Raw genomic sequence first — 21,711 nt, 5'->3', positions numbered from 1 at the left:
CATGATAATGTTGTGGAGGACTCTGTTTTTGGATAGAGAGAGTATAGTGACATGAAAATTGCCGTCGCTCTCGCTGCTCTGTTCGAAAGCCTTTCAACTGAGCATCTTCCCTCTTTCTACCGCTACCAGTGTCAAGGGAACCCCTACTCCTTTTAACTCAGCCCCCTCACACGTCCCCGACGCAGAACGTCGGGAGGACGAATTAGCGGGGCAGAAGATCCTTTTTGATTTTTATTTTCTGAAATAATACAATATCCATTACATTTACATTTACTCATATTTCATATCAACTTAACATATATATCTATACATACTATACTTTTAACATTATGAAAATATAAACCAAGAATTACCCTGTACTTTTCCACCAATAACAAAAATAAACCATGAACAAAATTGCCACCCTGCTCACAAATAATAACATAATATAATAACTATCTCGCTTTCATTGTCTGTTCTCGTTTTTGTTATTTCCCGCTCCGCTGTAAGCCGCAGCTGTCTCTTTCTCTCTCTCATTAGTTACTCACCACGTTCTCCGCCCATTCATTCACGAATCTTATCCAATCGTCCCTTCTTCCATTTCCTTTCCTTACTGCTATCTCCCCTTTTCCTCTTTCCATTATTTCCTTCCATTCGCGCCACCCAGTCCTGTCCCCGTCCATACATACCTCAATCACGTGATCTGCCGTTTCTCGTTCCCCGTATCCACAGTATAGTGACAGTGATGCTATTTTCAAATACAAATGTTTGTGGAACACGAAACAGTTCAACAACCATTTTGTACGTTGTCTGTTCGATGAATGAGGTGAAATATAATTTTTCCAAAAAATACTTATTTGTTCATCAATTTCCATTTTGCCTCTTTAAACTAATCCCCAGCACTTTTTCTAATCTTTACAGCAGTTCTGATATGCACTTTTCGAGATGTCCTCGAGCACTCTCCGCAATTCGATTATCATCTCCCTAATAATCACAAAATGCCATCCTTACATGAGTCCCTTTCATTTTGGGAACAGGAAAAAGTCGCAGGTGGTCAAATCTGGTGGATATGATGGCTGTTGCATGACTACGGTTTTCTGACCAAAAAATTACGAACAAGCATAACGAGTGAGCGGTGCATTATCGTAAAGCAGAAGCAATGAATTGTTTTCCCACACTGGCGGACGTTTTCTTAATATTACTTCTCGCAAGCGGCGCATAGCTTCAAGATAATACTCCTTATTGACTGTACGACCATGTGGCAAGAATAATGAGCCAACTTTAACATTTGATTTAACTCAGCGTGCTTTTTTTGGTATTGGCTCTCTTGGGCTTTTTCATTGGGGCTATTGGACCTTGGTTTCGATGTCATAACCATATACTCATGATTTATCACCAGTTATGACCCTTTCAAGCAAATCTGGATCAACATTGATGTCATTCAGCAATTCCTGAGCGATGATCATGCGACGGTTTTTTTGGTGAAAAAACTAGATGAAACCAAAGTGCTATCTTCTATGATAGAAGTACTCGAAATGTAGCTAGGTTAGATAGTTTGTATTTGAAAAATACAGTATCGTAGCAATTCATAACCACTAGAGAATACTTCGTTATTGAAGTTGTAGAGCCCCATTCAATTAGGCGGAATGAATAATCTCCAACCGGATATCGTTTTAAACTGATTCGTATTCACCGCAGTTGACGAACGTTCATTTTCTGGCCAAATATTTATGGAAAGGAAATTGATATCGGATAAATTCTCAAATATTTGAGTTTCATTCCAGTCTAATGGAACATTCAGTAGTGGAATTTACGAAAAAATTGATACTCTACTAGTGAAGTTCATTCATCATTGATTATAAGAATATTTTTCAATTTCTCACCTAAGTACATTTAAAAATCAAGAGAATATACCAAGGAGAAGTTTTTTAAACGGGAGAAATCTTGAGAAAGGAGCCCAAAAAGCGATATTCCGACTAGGTAAAAATGATTCGATGTTTTCAAACCATTCCTTGGCATAAAACTGCAAGTTCCCAAATCTAAATGATACGGAAATTTTGCACTATGCAAAGAAGGGTTGCAAATTCAATTATTTGAAATCCATGGAAATTCATAAGCATTAACATTGTGGGTGCAACCTGTTAAATGCAGTAACGTTACTGCAGTAATGTTAGTTACAAATAAAAGTGGTAAAAATATGGAAAGTTTCAATTCTCTTTTCTTCATTATAATTTCCTACCACGTAGTAACGGCTACAACCATCAATTTATGATATCTCCCTACGAAAATGACATCTAACGAATCGATAGAGGATTCAAACCATAAATATCAGTAAATGAACAAGTTTGCTTCCACCGATATCCAAAACAAGTTGGATTTAAATGTATGTTTACTCTTCGAATGTAGCTTCGTAGAAAAAAAAAAATTGAAATGAAAAAACAGTGACTAGTCGGATAGAACCACATATTTTCTGAATGATTCGGCCATTACTTGATGAAGATCCATAGTAATTACATAAATCACAACTTACGAATTATTCTTCACAAACTTCAAATATCAAAAATATATCACGACATGTTTTGCTATCACAGTAGCGAGTGACTGACATACTGAAAGGTTATTCTATTATATAGATAATTACACAGGTACTTCTTCGATCATAATGAACTAAAGCATACCTAAGGTTCATCCCCAAATTATGATCACCAAGACAGATTATATCAATTCTACATCAATAATACAATGTTGGTTTCAAGAAAACAAGTTCAGTAATGGTGATCTATTCGAATCCAATTGGTAATAAAGTAAAACGTTTGAATTTTTAAGTATATTGATTTCCATTGCTTTCAGATGATTTAGCTTTAAACCATTGTTTTTTATGTGTAAAATTTCAAAATCTCCGTTGAAGATATGATTTTCTTCTGAAAGATGATTTGAATATGTTGAACTTGTTTTCACACTCACATAGCTCATATGATGTTCCTGGATGTGATTCCTAAATGTTCTACCAGTTTTACCAATAAATGCCTTAGGACAAGTTCCACAATTGAATTTATGTACTCCTGATTTCTTGTACTTCCTGTTCTATATGCAATATTAATTTTTTTTATTCAAAAATAAAGCCACTTTCTCCGTTGTTTTTCCAAAAACGTTGTTTTTCCAAAAACATCCATTCATTTTTGACCTCTTCATGGTTATTTCGAGAAATCCCCAATTCATTCATTTCTAAAGCCTCTACAGCTATCACTTGAAAAGATAAAAGCTTAAGCATTCCGGTAAATAAACTCTTCCACTTCTCATTAGTGAAACGTTACTGCTGTACAAAAGCAAATGGTCCGAACACTTCAAACCCTTTCTACAATTTTCTGGAATTTATTTACACCACAGACCTTTGCCGTGCGTCGAAAAGGCTTTTGCAAAGGCGGTAAGTAGTGCATCGGCGTATCTTGTTAGGTGAAGTATCACCTTTCACAGAGATAAAATGAGCGAACAATGATACTTTCTATGAAATCAAACTTTCACGGAGATATAGAGATGGAATTATCAATTGAAATTTTCACGAAGCAAGTAACTAAAAAATTTTCAAGTAATACATTTTCTTATCATTTGTAATTACGAGAAATTAAAGAAGAACGTAAATCGTAAAATGATTTTAATGATCAAGAGGTTTGTTGAAACGCTATGAATTGTTTGAGCTGAAAGTGGGAAAACATTCAAAATGTTGAAGAATCACTCAGTAGAATTAGTTTTGAAATTCACGAAGAAAACATTTCTTTAGTAATTCAATGTTATTACTTCTTATGTATTTCATAGATATGAAGTATTCTAGAGGGTGGTTTCAGAAGTACCCGACCCAACGAATTATTATCAACCTAATCTTCTGGCAGCTCCATACAATTTTCACAGCGATATTCAATGAGTTCGATACTGTTGATAATAAGAACTGTTTTACTAACTGTTTTACTCCTCAAAATAGCCATCAACTGTCGACATCACTTCTTCATCGTTGGAGAATCTTTGACCACTGAGCCATTTTTTCGAGTTTGAGAACAGAAAATAATCCAAGGGGCTGAATCTTGCATGAGGTAGCAATTCAAACATTAATTCGTTAATTTTGGTCATTGCGATGATGAATTTGTGAGCTGTTGCATCGTCTTGAAACACCACTTTTTTCTTAGTCAACTGCGGCCGTTTTGCTTGATTTCATGACCTTGTCACTGTTTTGATTGTTTTCTGTCTCGAGTGTGAAGTGGTGGCCTCATGTATTTATATTGTGAATATACCTCATTCGAGTATATTGGAATCTGACGTTACCGTGGGGTGACTTTATCCTCTGGGGCAGCCTTGCCCAGTTTTGAAAAAACAGTTTCGCGCCTCCATAGTAAATAGCTGAAAGGCCGTTTGAGGCGCTGTAGTCAATGAAACATACCTCCTCAATGACAACGAGATATTCTATAGTTTGTAGGTCGTTCCAGATAAGTGCTATCAACAATGAACTGTTTTATTTGTAAGGTGTTTATCCATGAAAATTTGAGCTCTTCAAAATTACGTTTACACAGCTTCTACGAAAGCAAGGTGAATTTCATCACTTATTACTATTCGTAAATGTAATTAAGAATGCAAACCACTTGCAATTTCGTTCCTTCACCCAACCTGTTGATTGTTATTCGAGTGGGCAACGTCAGCCCACGTTTTACACGAAAATTGGGGTCACTTTCCCCACCTTTTATTTAAAGTGTTACATTGTTATTTTATTTTTTTCTTTCTCATCCTTCAGATAGAGAAAGCATTTAAATCCCAAAAAAATATGACTTATTTTGTCTACAAACTATTAAAAAAATTTATGTCGTTCATAACACTTCCGTCGACAGTCCTGGCAACTCTACTAGTTATATTCGATTTTTTGAGCAATTTTTATTTTTACTGCTGCTCTTGTAACACTCTGAGGAGGTGGCTTTGCCCATCTTTTATTTATAGCTTTGTTATGCAAAGTGACCCCGCTTCACGAGGTGACTTTGCCCACCCATATTTTATTTTTCATTTAATAGTGGGAATGATATAAAAATAAAATAACTACATAAATAACATCTACAAACCACCTTTCAAAGGTAAAAATTCCATCTAGGATATCAAAAATGGGTTATGTGAGAATTATCAACTTAAATTTTAAAATTGGGCAATGTCACCCCAATTGACCGGTATCATTTTCAGTAATAATAGGTTCATTTAGCCCTAACTGAACTATATACATCCAACAAAAAAGGCAACCCAAACAATGATAGATGCGTGATCAAAGCATGATCATCACGCACACCTATTGGGTGAAATAAACAAGCCTCCTTACGCTGGCCAATCAGATTTAACTGCAATCGGCTGTCGGAATTCATCGTTACAGTGTCGGAGTGGTCGGTTACGTTTCAACGCCTGTGGTGTGTACGGTATTTTAGAGTTGAAATTTTTCTAAATGCCAAGAACTAACACGGCTGAAGAAACTGAAAATTTGTGTCCCTACACTCCATCCAAAAAATGTTATTATACTCAGCAGCATATTAATAAAAAAAAATCGGTCGTTTCTTAGTATGACTCTGTACAAGCAGCCTGGTCTAGGAGATCACGTGCACTATGCATGATAATGTTTTGGAGCACTCCGTTGCTTGGTTGGAGAGAGTATAGATACGTATTATTGAGTCCAGTGGTGGCTTGGAACACAATTCAGCCAACAACTAATATGCTTTGCAATAAAAAAACTACAACTTATTGCTTCCTTATTTGTCAGTGGACTATGCTTCAAGACAGACAGTATGTTGAATGGACTGACGCCTACTCTACTGGCTAATACCACGAACAGCGTTGAATCATATCCATTGATATGAACATTGAACATTTAAAGTTCATTTCTTTAGATTTGTTTACTGTCTGTCTTCAAGCATAGCCCACTGACTGATAAGAAAGTTTTTCTTCATTATTCAGAGGAAACGGACAAATTTCGGATATGCAGTACTTCGTCCACTAGATGGAGTGACATTTTTGTTATTCGCTCCATCTTAAGACGCGGAATCAAATACTCCGAAAGAATTTCTATTTTCAATTATGTAATATCATTGACTTTAGGTCGATGATGGTCACTATCTTGCACTGACGAGTGGCTGAGCAGCCCTGAAACCGATCTGCAAGTGTGCCCGTTCCAAAATTTAAGGTCGACTCTTTCAGTTGTATTGCCAATTGCATATGCAGGAAATTTTATGTGAAGATTCCTGCACTGATGCCTGTCGGATATAATCCAACGCCCTTCGTGGTATTAGCTAGGGGAGTAGTTGTTTTCTGATCGTCAGTCCATTTAACCTACTGTGTAGGTTGAATGGTGTGTTTCTTTAGATTTACAACTGATTGTTTGTAATGTTTTACATTTGTCGATTCACATTCATAGTAGTAACACGGAATATTTAATATAATTACAAAAATAGTTTTTAGAAGAAATGTTCAACGCCCTGTCCCTTGGACACAACTTACTTTCGGACCCAGGTGCATATGGACGTTTTTTTCGTAAAATCAGTCCCTGAACACGCCACAAATATCCATCCGCCTTGCCCGTACGATACGCCACTGATGTGATATTTGGTAACGAGCGCGTCGAGATGTTGGAATTCGACCCCGATCACCGAAAGGAATGTCTAGATGGAATGTCAACTTTTCCAGATCTCTCTTCGTTCATTATTCCAAGTTGTTTTCGACAAGTAAGAGACGGTCTTCTCTCTCAGCCTTTAATTAAATTTCAGATGATGGTAGCGTAATGACCCATTAACGTCGCCGGAATATTCGAAAGAGTCACGCTCCACTGTTCGGCTAATTATTATTGTTGGAAAAAGTCTGGAAAATATAACGGTAATGGTCGAAGCTTCAGGTGAAATTATAGGATTCACTTCGAGGATTAACGCTCTCTGCTGCGGTGAATTGTTTGGAATAATTAACGCTATCGTTAAGATAGTCTTACTTAGAAATTTTCATAATTTGTGTTTATCATGGCCAGTGACAATGAGTGCCTGGAGAAATAATAATATATTAATAATAATAATAATGATATTTTTATTATTCACTCGACAACATATATTGTAAAGGATTCGTCGGGTACACAGAAATCATTTTACAAAATAAAAATACACTAGGAAATGTATGAATGTAAATTATTTCCATATGTCAGTTTCGGACATAATACACTCCTTTACAAGAATATCTTTCTACATATTTTTTCAAACATTTGAATTAATAGTAATATAATTCGGCAACTAATTGAAGAACTGTAGCCCTACGATATTGGGAAAATTACATTCTAATTCTGTTCGACTTTGAATTATGTGGTTTAACACGGCCAACATGTCACCGATATATTCCTCCTCATTCTCCAACCGAGACTGATTCTCTCTCATCTGCTGCACATATCTCACTGCCATTTCGTCGCTATCCATGTCCAACTCTTGTGGATCTAGAGCTGTTTTAACTATTTTGTCACGATCTCTTCGACTTTGAACTATGTGGATAAACACAGCCAACATGTCGCTGATATATTTCTCCTCTTTCTCAATTCGAGATTGATTCTCTCTCATCTGCCGTACACATCTCACTACCATTTCGTCGCTATCCATGTCCAACTCTTGTGGATCTAGAGTTGGTTCAAGCATTTTTTCACGATCTCTTCGACTTTGAATTATATGGTTCAACACAGCTAACAGGTCAATGGGATATTTTTCCTCTTTTAACGAGTTCAAAAAGATCATTTATTTGAATAAACATAACCGCAAAGTTTGAAGATAAACAAACTTGGTAGAGTTAATACTAGCCTAAATTTTTTGAAGAAATCCACACATGAATGGGTACTAAATATTTTTGCAATTGTTCTGATGATTTTTTTTTGTACCAAGAAGACTTTATAAGGATAAGCAGACCAGCCTCAGAAAATTATTCCATATAATAGGCGTGCCTGTATTTGTGCATAATTAACAGAAATGAGATGTTGCTTATCTATACAAAAATTCCATAATAGTAGGTACTAAATTCTTAGAAATTAAAACAAAAATATTGTTTTCAGCATGTGAATCTATATATTTTTTCCTTATTCATTCAGTATAATTTCCGTACGCCACTGAAAAAAACAGATTAGGGCAAAAACGTCAGCCATTTCTGAGAATTCAGTGCCTACTATTTTGGAATTTTACTTTTATAGGACAGTACGTAGGTTCGTGAGCATGTACACCAGTGTTTTCAACTTATTAGTTTTTTTTTTATTGATGCAACTAATTTTCCTTTATTTTGAGTATTTCAATATTGAATTCTACAAAAAGGATTTGAAGCTTTATATCTTCTATTAATTATCTGCGAGCGCTTTCGACAGTTGGTAGTACTGTCATCTTCTGGCACTCCGCAAAATGAGCTGGTCATCCTGTTGTCTGTCTCTTTATACGGTCAGAGCGTCTTAACTCAGGTATTTCACATTCACATTTCACATTCAATATATTAAACAAAACCATACACATTCCTAGAGAAGATCTAACACGAAGAAGAGTACCTAATGCAGAACAAATACAGGCAAATTTACCTAAAGTACCTGAAATACCTGAGTTAAGACGCTCTGACCGTATAAAGAGGCAGACAACAGGATGACCAGTTCAGTTTGAGGAATGCCTAGAAGATGACAGTACTACCAACTGTCGAAAGCGCTCGCAGATAATTAGTAGAAGATATAAAGCTTCAAACCCTTTTTGTAAAATTTAATATTGAAATACTCAACTTATTAGAAACATATATGCAGTGATTTCCGAAATTCAGGATTTCATCAAGATGAATTCCTAAGAATTCAACTGTTCCATCTTGCTCAAGATAGCTGCTTTGAGTACATATGTCGTGTTGAGAGCATTTTTCTATAATTGTGAAATCTGTTGAATTTTATTTCAGTGCTATCCAGAAATGGAAAGGTATCTGCTAGCATCATTCAGTATACTGTTACATTTGTATTCAAGAGCATCATTTAATTTCTCAGATATCAAAAATTAAGTATCGTTGGCATAAATGCACACATTTTGTTTCAGCTAATGATGACTTCATGAATGCTCAGTTAGTTAGGATTCCATGAAGAATTATGAAAAAATCACCGTGAAACAGATCTCAAAATATCTGAATAAGTTTTAAGAAATGATCAGCTTCACCTATATGATTGCTACAGAAAATTCATAACAGAAAAAAGTTTTAATTGAAGTTATCTGCTTCTGATCGGGAACAAATCAATCCGCTTTCTTGTTTGCTTATAATTCAATTAAAACGGTTCAAAGTTGACAAGTTACACTTGTTACATGTCGATTATGAAAAATTTCCAACTGCTTTTCATGAAAAAGTTCATCGTGCAGTACAAGTTTGGCTTGTATTCGATGAATTTCAATTGTTTATTATCATCATTTGCTAATTAATATGCATGCATTCACGATTATTACTTGTAGATCATAATGATCGAAAAAAAAATCCGTTTTGAAATCTGTTTAAAATCAGTTTTTCCGTTAACCAGCTATCGCCTCCTACGAACGACAACCCTCAGAAGTCGAAACTTGTGCGAGCTAAGGACTAACGAGGACTTATTTTTTAACGTGTGATTCCTATCACGATAAAGTCATTTTTTCCACGATCTTTTTTCTTAAAATTTTCAAATTTTAATAACGTAACTAATGTGTTCATCCATATGTATAAAACAGCCATTAGCAAAAATTACTTCCTCGCGTGAAACGTTCGAATTTTCTTTCGGTCATTTCCTTTCGGTCTACGAACATAAGAAACCATTAGGCGTGAGCGCATATAAGGTGGACGGATCCAGAGCCACGAAACGATCTGATCCCTAAATCATTATCATAATGACTGCACGAAATAAGAGATCGAAATGTAAGTCGGGAAATTATTTCGTCCATAGGCGTCCAATAGGTCTATAGAGTGTGCCAGATTTTCTTCTTGCCCTATTTCTCATTCATTTGTGAATGTGGAGAGCCGAAAAAACACTTTTAACCGGAGGAAAATTATCATTTTCACGCTTTATATCAGCTTCACCATTATGTATGTATGTATGTTTGTTTGTATGTATGTTTGTGTGTAACTCTCAAGCTCGTGATATGTATTGACAGAATTTTCGGCATTATTGCTTGATCGATTCGCGGGCAGATGGCGCTGTACGTAACTATCAATAATTGCCTGATCTGTTTGCGGGCAGATGGCGCTATACGTAACTGTCAATTATTGCTTGAGCTATTCGCGGGCAGATGCCGTTATAAGTAACCTCCTTGATGGGTTGTTCAAAAGAAAATCAAAATAAAAAACATATTTTAAGAATTATAAGTGTTAGCGAAATTTTGTACTGCAGATGAGATATTTAAATATTTACAATTACCCGTGATTCAGTACAGAAAAAAGTTTTGAACAAAACAGAAGATGCATTTTAAAATCTAATTCGATTATTTGAAAGCAAACCAGAATATGGGTTTCAACAATGAAAACTTCATCGTAAATTGTCCACCTAAAAAATTCAGTTACTCGAATATTTAAAAAAATCGAAAAATTAGAATTAAGGTGCGTGACATACACATCAAACCAAAAGATTGATTTGAAAACTAAAATTATTCACTGAAAAAATATTTTTAGTCCATTAATATTTTGAATGAAACTTCAAATCAAAACATCAAGACTGAATTGTTTTTTGAAATTATTACTGCAAATTTTCTCCTTACTTCGAAACAAATTTTACAACTGTCTCGCCCTCTGTTGGAGACTTACTGCATCTCAGTATTACTATAGAATTTGAGACCTCAAACTTCATTATGTTGTTTGAGAGAAATTTTACATTCGTGCGCCGTCTGTTAAAGATTCATGATACTAGTGACTAGAATTCAAAAAAAATATTTTTGACAATAAATCGGACTAAAAAGTGAAAAATAAATATAGTTTAAAAAAACTAAAAAAACACGAACTTGAAGAACATCGAACTGAAAAGTTGAAAATATTTTTTTTAAATAAGCTTAAAAATAATAACGAACGAAAACTACTAGTATTATTGTAAAAAAAGCGTGGGCGCTTTATGCAATATTTTTTGTATATGAAGCGTCGTTCGCTTTTTCACAATATTACTAATATTTTTCGTTTGTTATTGTTTAAAGCTTATTAAAAAAAATATTTTCAAATTTTTCGTTCGATGTTATTCAAAAGCATGTTTTTCAGTTTTTTTAAACTATATTTATTTTTCTATAACCATCACACATTACCAGATTCATTACTTTAACACCTTCGAGGAAAGTCACACATAAATAAATTCATTACTTTGCAACGTATCCAAAAAAAAAAAAACTTTAATGTGGTTGAAAGTTTAGAAAACCGCAATACATGTTTCGCTATACGATAGCGATAGCTTCAGTAGTATTGTGACGCCTGAAGATAAATGAAAAGATGTAAAGAATATAGCATTTTCCATGTTTACACGAAATATGAATAATCTCGGAATAATCAGGAATATACATACTTTATAAATGAACAGACAAATGGAACATTGAACTAAACAAACATTACTATTTGTAAGTGATAAACTATTCGTTGCCATAGCAACATTTCTCTATTGACAGTGATTTTAGTGTCGTTATGAATATTTTAGTGGTTGCTGAAAATTTGAATTCAGGAGGTAACATATTATGAATTGAAATGCCGGCAACTTCTGGTGATATTTTAAAATATTCATTATTTCGTTTCTTTCTGTAGATATTTTGATTATAACTGATTGGATATGCCCAATATATTTAAATAGATATTTTCCAACCAGAGCAAGGATTGATTTGGAGTTGAATGCTTCGTTACAAAGGGTTTGTTGGCCAAACTTCGGTGCTATGGCTGGTTGGATCATTTTTATGTATAGCACTTCAGCTTCCTCAAAGAACATTCCCTGCAAGTGGCCGTCACAGGATATCTCTCGAATACATTCACCATCAACGCTGGTGTTCCCCAGGGATCCATATTGTCTTCAACCCTCTTTTTATTGTATATCAACGACTCATTGGGAAAAATTAAGAACCCAATGTATTACTTTGCTGAAGACAAGACACTTGTTTCATCATTCCATTTGGATTCCAGGACTTCGGCTACGGAGGTACATCTTCACCGGCAGCAGGAGGCGATTAGAGTTGTCCCGAACCGGATATAATAATGTAAGGACAAACAATTTCGCATTCTGCTTCGATAAGTTTGTTGGAAGTTCGAATAGACACCAATATGTCTTGACACAATCATGTCGCTGAAATAACTTCTCAAAAGATTGTTCCAAACAAGAAAAATATACCCACCTGAGCACCTTTTGATGCCTTATGTACCTCAGATCAGATATTCTTTGTAGTACTGTCTTCATGTATGAAGCTCCGTCCTTAAGCATGCTCTACAGTTGCTGGATTCCATCCAGAAAAGAGTTATTCGCCTAATTGGAGACACGAACATCACTTGTAACCTTGATAGTCTGGAACATCGAAGAAAGGTTGGAGATTTGCCACTCTTTTATAGAAATTTTCACGGGAGCATTTCATTCCGCCGAGAGCGGTGCATATCAGACATACGCGACGGACTGTGGCTGCTCATCGTTTTGAAGTTCACTGTTCAAGAACTCTCTCATTTGGAGAACTGCGTTTATATTGAATGAACTTCCTAATAACATTTTTTCGAATGAATTCAATCTCCAGCGATTCAATTCTAACGTGAATCGCTACTTTAGCACAGGCACCGCTCTTAGAGCAACTTACTGTAGTGCTTGTGCTGTAGTGCTTGTGTTTTGTCCTTGAAAAGAATCCGTATTTCATACTGAAGGTATCTCGTATATTCTGTATCAAGTATAAATATGAGGTCTATCTGTAGCACTTAATCTTATAGGGTGATATTATTTGACATAACTCAATGAGTTGATGTGAATTTACTTATAATACTTGCTCAGTTATCTTTCTTGCACCGCATTTTGATATATTGCAAGTTCGAATGATATACTTCTTCTAGAGATATTCGCATTTATATCTATAAAAACTACACCTATTCCATTTTTCTCAATTTCTATTTAGATTTCAACTGTTTCGACTTCAACCGGTATTCGATGATTAGAATCTCTTCGTATGTCAGTCAAAACTTTTTTTTCTGAACTTAAGTTGAAAGTGAAAGATAATAACCTATTTGTTCCTCCTCATCTCGCGACTCTACGTCAAATGAAATCAAGTATTATCAGTCGTAGATTCCCATAACTTGAAGTTGTTTCCGAGTCAATGATGAAAAAGAACATATTTAAAATGTTGGGACATCCCGTATATGAATCGATCGAATTTCAAAATCCACAACACGAGCTTCAAGCCTATAATCCTCGCCGGAGATCGCTGCCCCGCCAAATGAACCGAACAGATGGTAATAAAAAATCCCCATTTGGGTAATCAAGTTGCGACACAAAACAGAAATGGAGCGTATACTTGCTATGGAGAGAAAACGCAAAATTGAACTTTCCGATAAAAACTCTGGGTTTCTTGATCAGCACCGGAACAGTAAAAAACAATAGAATAAAGAACGAAGTGAATTAAAACGTTTCGGAAAGGATTATAGTATTGAGGTCAGTAATATTAAGTTCTTTCTTTTTATTACAATGTTTCTGTCTTCCTTTATCACATCGGACTTGTTAGTGAGGGAGAGTTTGAAAAGTTGTTGCATCAATTCTATTTTCATTTGTCAGAAAATTCGATCGATCTATAGACCAAAAAAGTTTCACTAAACAAATAAACAATTTTTTCAAGCATCTTCTATGAATATTTGCCATTTTCAGCGGCATACTTACGCATTCTCAAAACTTACTTATAAAGTGTTGATATCCTTTTCTTGGAATACATGAAAATTATTTGATTTCAACAATATTCTTTGAGACATTATTTTCATGAAAAAGTAATTTTTCCTTGGTGATTTCGGTGTTTTTCACCTCCAACAGTTTGAAAAACAGATGAATAAAGATCAACAGAGAATGTGCTTTCAGATGTAATGAAGGGTAAACGGGGTAAACGAAAAATTATTGCATAACAAAAACAATATTTTCAGGTTTTTTAGATTGGAAACGTTAGTATCATGCCCGGAAAACATCAAGGGATTTCAACATTTAGCATACTGTAGAAGCAATAATATAAAAACTGTATGATCGAAAATTTCTCCATTGATGGTGGTAACTTATGTGATACTTGTACTAGTGATAATGGTACTCATTTTTTAATGACAAACATTATACTCGATCATTATATTGACTTCACTAAATTACTTTTGCTTTTCTAGTCCCTTGTTGTGCCGAATTTGTTAGAATTGAACTGATTCTGTTTTATTCGAGCGATTGAAACACTTTTCACCACTAATGACTTCCAGTTAGTTGCAAATAAAACAATGATGAGTAAATTATATTTTGTTAGGTGACAGAGCTACAATTGTCTGAAATAGGTACAATAATATCAATGAGGAACGTATCAATTATAATAAAAGTAAATTGATGGCTGTAGCCGTTACTACGTGGTAGAAGATAATCATGAAAAATGAGAAAAAACTTTCCATGTTTTTTTAAAGTCCGGTCAAATTGAACCACAAAATAAGAATGAAGATACCTAAATTACCACCAAGCTAAAAATCACTAAGATTGTTTGAAATATGATTATAAATAAAATTTGGAAGTTCCCCATCTTTCCTCTGTATGGAAAAAATTTTATTCAAGGTCATAGGTCAAAAAAATTAGTTTTCAGCCAAACGGTAAGTTTTATCATAAAAATACTTCAGACAAAAATTGTAGATCATAAAATTATTTACAAAAAATGTTCGAAATGTCCATATTGGACGAAGCTGCAGTAACGATAGTCACAAATAAAAGTGGTAGAAAACATAGAAAGTTTCATTTCACATTTTTTAGGATGACGAATACGACGAATAGACGAATACTTTCAATAGCAAATGATAATTTCTCTACTTTTTACGGTTTTTCACTCCGCTTCAAATAAAAAAGTGAATTGACAAACTAGGAAATGAAAAAATATGTTTTGGTCAAGTATGTTTAGTGTATACTAGACATTTGATATTGCTCCTTGAAATTTTGTCAACTTTAATTTACAGGGAGGTACCATGTTTATATGAAAATCAATCCCTTGTCAGCTAATCTCTATTCCACAACAGCCTCCAGGTCAAAAATTTCAAAAAGGTATAATAACCATAAAAATAATAATTTGTCTTTATTCTTTTCATAACAATGAAGTTCAGTCTTCTTTCAGTGTGTGATATACTTGAAGCAGTCTGTTCTTCCTTATAATAGTCAAGTGTAATCTCCTTTATTCGGGAGATCTTTCAATTTCGTAACACTCATATCACAAAAAATAAAATGCTATCTGGAGTTTTCATTCAATTCCAAATTGGAAGGTCATCCTAAATATACAGTTTCCCTGTTTGAAATTAGTTCCTACTACTGACTGATTCTGATAAAAGTAACAGCGAACAAAATTCACGGCGAAAAATTTCTCATTGGAGTACACAATATGGTTCTAGATTCAATAACCCTGTAGCCAAATTATAGGAACATTATTTTCGAACGTAAGCCTAAACGGTGAAGGATATTTCAACTTGCTGAAACTTGCTTGCTAACATCCAGTTAGAGCCTCCGTTGCAAAATGAGGTAGTTTTCAACAGTATGGTACTCCTTTCAATTATGACAATATTAACTTTCAGAGTCCATGGACTGGAAGGAGTTCTACAGATCTGTATCTGTAGAGGCTTTGGTTCTACAGATAACCACCTACTTCTCTCGATTTGACTTCATTAGATTTTTTCTATGGGTATGACCAAAATCAGAAGTATACGCGAAAAAATTACCAGATGCTTTGCCTACTAAAACATGATATTTTTCAGAGTCTAAGGAAGCTCTTTCATATGAAAAGAAATGAAACAATATATACTTGAACAGATTTTCAAAAACTGACAGTTCCATAGATACTTTCTGACCAAATCTCGGAATTAATATTTAAACGATACCTGGTCTGGTGAGAGAGATAGTCGCCTCCTCCACTCCACAGTCACTAACGAGAATCCAGCATAGAGTACGGTCAAATTAATACGACTACGGCGGCTCGCATGAAATATCAACTCCTAGATAAAGGAGCAATCAATTAGTTATACACCGGTGCAATTCGGAATTATCTAACGTACTGTCTACTGTACTGCGAATTGTAATGGAGATACGGCCAAGATTACTATTCACGCAGCAGCGAAACAGCTAAGTGAAAGCTGATATACGATCCCTTCGAGTATACCGTTGTTATATAATTTACGGAGAAGGATAACAGCAAAATGATCAGATTAGCGAAAATATTTGCCATGAAGACATATATTAAAGGATATGAAACAAAACTAGAAATGTACGGTTTCAGAGAAGTGGTACATGATTGGCTTAAAAGTTATCTGACAAACAGGATACAGTATAATGAAGCATACAATCACACTTCGTTGAAAACAATAAATGATGAAGAAGTTCCCCAGGGTTCTGTTTTAGGTCCTCTGTTATATCTGATATACGTGAATGACATGTGAAAGTTGTATAATGTATGCAAACGACACCTCCCTCATAGCTGCAGGGAGCAATGTAGAGCAAACAGTCTTGAAGGATAATGAAGAAATCGAAATATCTGAGGAATGGTTTCCTTCAAATGGATTAGTTTAGAACATGGAAAAGATAACGTTCATTAGATTTAGTCACTCAAATAATAGACTCGACCGCAGCTTGTTGCTAAAGTCTAACGGCAGATCTATCGCTCAAGCACCTTCTACAAAGTTTCTTGGGTGGCATATGAATGAACGCCGTACATGGACTACCCATATAAATGAAGTGTGCAAAAAACTAGGTCCAAAGTAGACCAGTACCAACTCGGAAATACCGTGGAAAAATATGTATTGATAATAATATATTTTGCACACTTTCAGTCAGTAATGACATATGGAATCATAGTATGGGGAGTATCACAGGAGGCCGATAGAGTACTTAAACTCCAGAAAAAAGAAGTTGAAAATATTGTTGGGAGTGGCCAGGAGTGTAAGCTGTTAGGACACTTGTACAGCTGAAAACCCTGAATTTCCATTCTTTGTATATCATACATACACTGATATATGCCAAAGCAGAGTTGGCCTCATTCAGAGCGCTGGAACACAATATATATCACACAAGAACTGCAGCAATCCTGGAAGTGCCGAATCACCGTTTCCAAAAAACAGAACGTTGCCCAAAATACATGGCAATAACCTTGTTCAATCATCTACCAAACTACTTCAAATATCTTCCTTTGAATTAATTCAAAATAGTAGTCAAAAATATCTTATTAAAAAAAAGCGTACTACTCTATAAGCGAGTATTTGGGAGACACAGATTTTAACTGATTTTTTATTTTATGTATGTATGTATATTTCCATATTTTACATTTTATCAAACCACTTGTTCTTATTGCTTTTTTGTATAATCGAAAATTCGCGGGGACAAACTGTTCCTGACAACTGATTTGTTCTTCATTATGTACAAAATAGTAATAAGAACCAATTACAAGTAATTAACTATTATATTGAGTCCTTTTACATGCTTTCATGCACTTAGTTACATCAATAACTATATTAATTATATCGACTACAATTTATGTAACTTGGTTTTATAAATCTTTTTTTTTAACTGATACTGTACTATACTGACTTGTTCTATATTATGCTAGACATAATCTAAAGAACTAATAAACTATTATTATTATTATTATCAGCAAGTAAACAAGAAATAACCTCCAAATACAGCCACTGATTATTTTTTTCATTTTGATATTAGAAAATCATTTCAGGGGCTTGATTTGATATTAATTTCGTTGTGCTAAAATTAAAGTGTTATTTTCCTCCCTTCCAAAATATCTTCGATCAATTACGTCTTCAATAAAAGCAGTGAGCTAGCAAAACCAATAATATAAATAAAACCTATAATTGAACAGTGTCAAAGCCATTTTCCAGGTTTTCTGTCAGTAGTCTGCAGGTTTTTGTGCCTGACGTTTCGTCTATTCCTGCGGTAGAATCGACTGTCCACAGTTTTATATCATCGCCCACCAATGATGATATGGAACAGCATTATGCATTCAATAATCGGCGTCAAAAAGTTTAGTGCAGAGGAAATCGAGACATTTGGAGTGAAACCTATATTACCTGAATGGATGCTCGAAATATATGGTTGCTGCAACAAAGATTGTGGAAAACGCTCCCACATTATAATCCGAATAGTTTCTGCTTTAGGATTAATGAATATGCATACTTCTCTATCATTATCATGTAATGTTTCTTGGGAAATCACTACTTTGATGAAATATGAAATAATTAGACATTTATGCTAGTGAAAACAAAATGTTCATCACAAATCACACATACTTAGTCTAACCTAGCCTAACAAACAGTCTAATCTGATTAGACCAAGATCATTATGAAAAATTTCCAGCCTCTTTTGATCAGATGAAAACCAGAAGGCTACAAATATGACACAAACAAATATTGGTCTCTTCAGTAAACAGAATGTTATGATTTATTACTACATTACAAATCTATGATGGGAGATGCTGTGAAGAAAAATAAAATAAAAATGAAAAAAAAAAAGAAATGAAAAAAATTTGTTTTTCTAAGAAGTGACCCTAACTTGTTTCAATAATATCTAGTTCGTAGACCTTCTTCACCCTTTTTTCCCTTTCACGTTTTTTCTTATTCACGTTTTTTTTTTAATCTGCACCTACATCTTATTATTAAGACTAAATAAGACTCATCGAATGATTATCAAACATATCACAATTGTGGAGTACTGCTGAATGATAGGAGCCGGATTAGGTTCAAATCTGAGATTTTCTTTAAGCTCGTTCTATAATTGTCGGTACATAAACATTGTTCTAAAGAAATGAACTTCAAGCCAGTCTCGAATATACCTACACAGTAGGTTGAATGGACTGAGGCCTATCAGAAAACATCTACTCCCCTGGCTAATACCACGAAGGGCGTAGGATTATATCTGACAGGCGTCAGTGCAGGAGTCTTCACAGAAAATTTCCTGCATATGCAATTGGCAATGCAACTGAAAGAGCCGACCTTCAATTTTGGAACGAGCACACTTGCATACCGGTTTCGGGATCATTAGCCACTCATCAGTGCAAGATAGTGGCCATCATCGACCTAGAGTCAATGATATTCTATAATTGAAAATCGGAATTCTTCCAGAGTATTTTATTTCTCCTCTGTCTAAGTTGAAGCGAACAACAAAATGTCACTCCATCTAGTGGACCAGGTACTAACCAACTGCATATCCGAAATTTGCCCGATCCCTCTGAATAAGGAAGAAAAACTTTCCTATGGGCTATGCTTGAAGACTGGCAGTAAACAAATCTACAAATCGACACCTGTCGGATATAATCCAACGCCCTTCGTAGTATTAGCCAGAGGAGTAGTTGTTTTCTGATAGACGTCACTAGAATGGACTACAATAAGAATATTTACGACAAAAAAAGAAAAGCCAGAATATTAGTACAATGTTGACTGAAATATACGTTGACAGTTCAAAAAATAAGGTGAATGTTCAAATTTCGATCACTGATGATCATTTTCTGTTGGTACACTTGTCTCGAACATAAATTTACAGTTTAAGCTGTTTAGAATGTTTAATTTGTTGGTGAGAGGCATCAAAGTTAGGAGTTTTTGGCAAAAAATCACACCGTAATCTTGCCTCGGCCAGAGGCAAGATTACGGTGTGAGGCCATATTCAACAGATTTGCCCCGTTGGAGTTTTTCTGTTACCAAAGTTAAAGAGACTAAAAATTGAGTCGAAATAGAATGTAACGAATCAATCAATATTTTTTCGGAATAATGAAAATTCACATTATTTTTTGAATAGGTTCGGCTGTTGGCACATATCAATGAACAGACAGAGACATACGTCGAGATTTGTACAGAATTCCGAAGAGTCCGCATAATGAACCAGCAGTTGTACTTTAATTATGAATCTACACACGCTAAGCGATTATCATACATCACTTAACACACCGAATGTCTGTTGTGCGATGACATAATTTGCGCTGATTCAGTTAATTTGATTTAATCATCTTTAATGCTTTCGTGTCATGACGGGAAATGAATTATTTCGTATTGTCGACTTCATCACCAGATTTTACTAATGAATGGAAATTAGCGAGGTGTAATGTTATTCATCCATTGTAAAGTGTTTTGAGGGAATCCATCAATATCAATTCCTTTGAATTGTCTGCGTTCATCGTTATCCTAATTTTACTCCTCCGTAATATTCTAGGCTGATACGCTTCCCTTTGAAAATTGATTGGAATTTGGATACTGATCTGTTTATATTGCAAATCGTTTATGGACTCGAGGAGTGATTACTGAAAATTCCATCAGCATAAAAATATGTGTAATTTCTGATATTTAATTGAGGTATATTCGACTATATTTTTGTTCTATTTCTACAGATAAAAATTTAAAATGAAACATACAATTATTGTATTTTTGGGAAAGAAACTTTTTGGCTTTCTACTACTCCATCTTGATACAGAACAATGTGGGAATCTTTCAAACGAAGGAAGGAAGTTTAAAAGAAGTAACTTTAAATATTATACAGGGTGTAACTAAATAAGTGTAAAACAATTAAGGAGGTGATTCCTCATCGAAAAAAAGAAAGGATCTTTCATATAAAGAAATTTCATTGGAGCATCTCTTGTTAAGATACAGACCCTTAAAGGGGGTACATAAAATGTGTATAACAATTTTTTTCACAAGCACTGAAAAAGTTGCAATATTGAAATTAACCTGACGTTTTGTACTACGAAAAAGACACTTAGCCAGAAATTTATTTGGTTTACCCCATGGTTGCAAGGGGTGGAAAACGCAACCCCTAAAATTTATTTCTGATATAACTTTTTGTCTTATTAATTGAAAATTTATTTCCGATAGCCTGTTTCGTTCCAAACAAAAAATGTCTCTTGGGTTTTTTGCCCAAAATAAACCAGTTCGCAGCAAAAAATTATTTTACGAACAACTACAGAGATACATCGTCATAAATGCGAAAATACAAAACTAATCTATCTAGTAGGTGGCTATTAGCGATAGTAACAATTAAATTGGTATGACGCTGTCAGTTTGTGAATTTTCGAAATTGAATTAATACTAATTGTGTGTTGTTGTTATGTTCTTAATTTGTTACTTTGATAATTCACTTGTTATTGAAATGGCATACACAAATGAGGAAATAGCTGATATGCATTACGTTTACGGTCTGTCGCAGAGGAATGGGTTAGAAGCTTCTAGAAGATATGCTGAACGGCAGCATCCTTCACATAGAATATTGTGGTGGATTGTAGTCGCCATCGAGAAATACGAACACCACAGCTTGAGGGTGCAGTACTTAATTTGATTGAAGAACAACCTACTACAAGTACTAGAAAGATTGCTTGAGGATGCAGTACTTGATTTGATTGAAGAACAACCTACTACCAGTACTAGAAATATTGCTTTCCAGCTAAATGTTGATCATATGACGGTATTTCGAATTTTAAAGAAACAACTCTTATACCCTTACCATCTGCAACGAGTACAGGCACTGTTACCGCGAGACTTTCCGAACCGTCTTGAATTTTG

The 21,711-nt window shown here is 34.7% G+C and overlaps 1 protein-coding gene across 1 annotated transcript in view; it reads right to left on the bottom strand.

Annotated features, from left to right (window-relative positions):
- The window catches only part of LOC111514813 (E3 ubiquitin-protein ligase mind bomb 1), a 456,223-nt gene that overhangs the window by 113,793 nt on the left and 320,719 nt on the right, over positions 1-21,711 (bottom strand). The gene's annotated exons all lie outside the window — the stretch shown is intronic.

Source organism: Leptinotarsa decemlineata, unplaced genomic scaffold (genome assembly GCF_025532065.1).
Source record: "Leptinotarsa decemlineata unplaced genomic scaffold, Ldec_3_MD MMD2_tig00000008_RagTag_RagTag, whole genome shotgun sequence".
NCBI lineage: Eukaryota > Metazoa > Arthropoda > Insecta > Coleoptera > Chrysomelidae > Leptinotarsa > Leptinotarsa decemlineata.
This window is presented reverse-complemented; position numbering and strand designations above follow the sequence as displayed.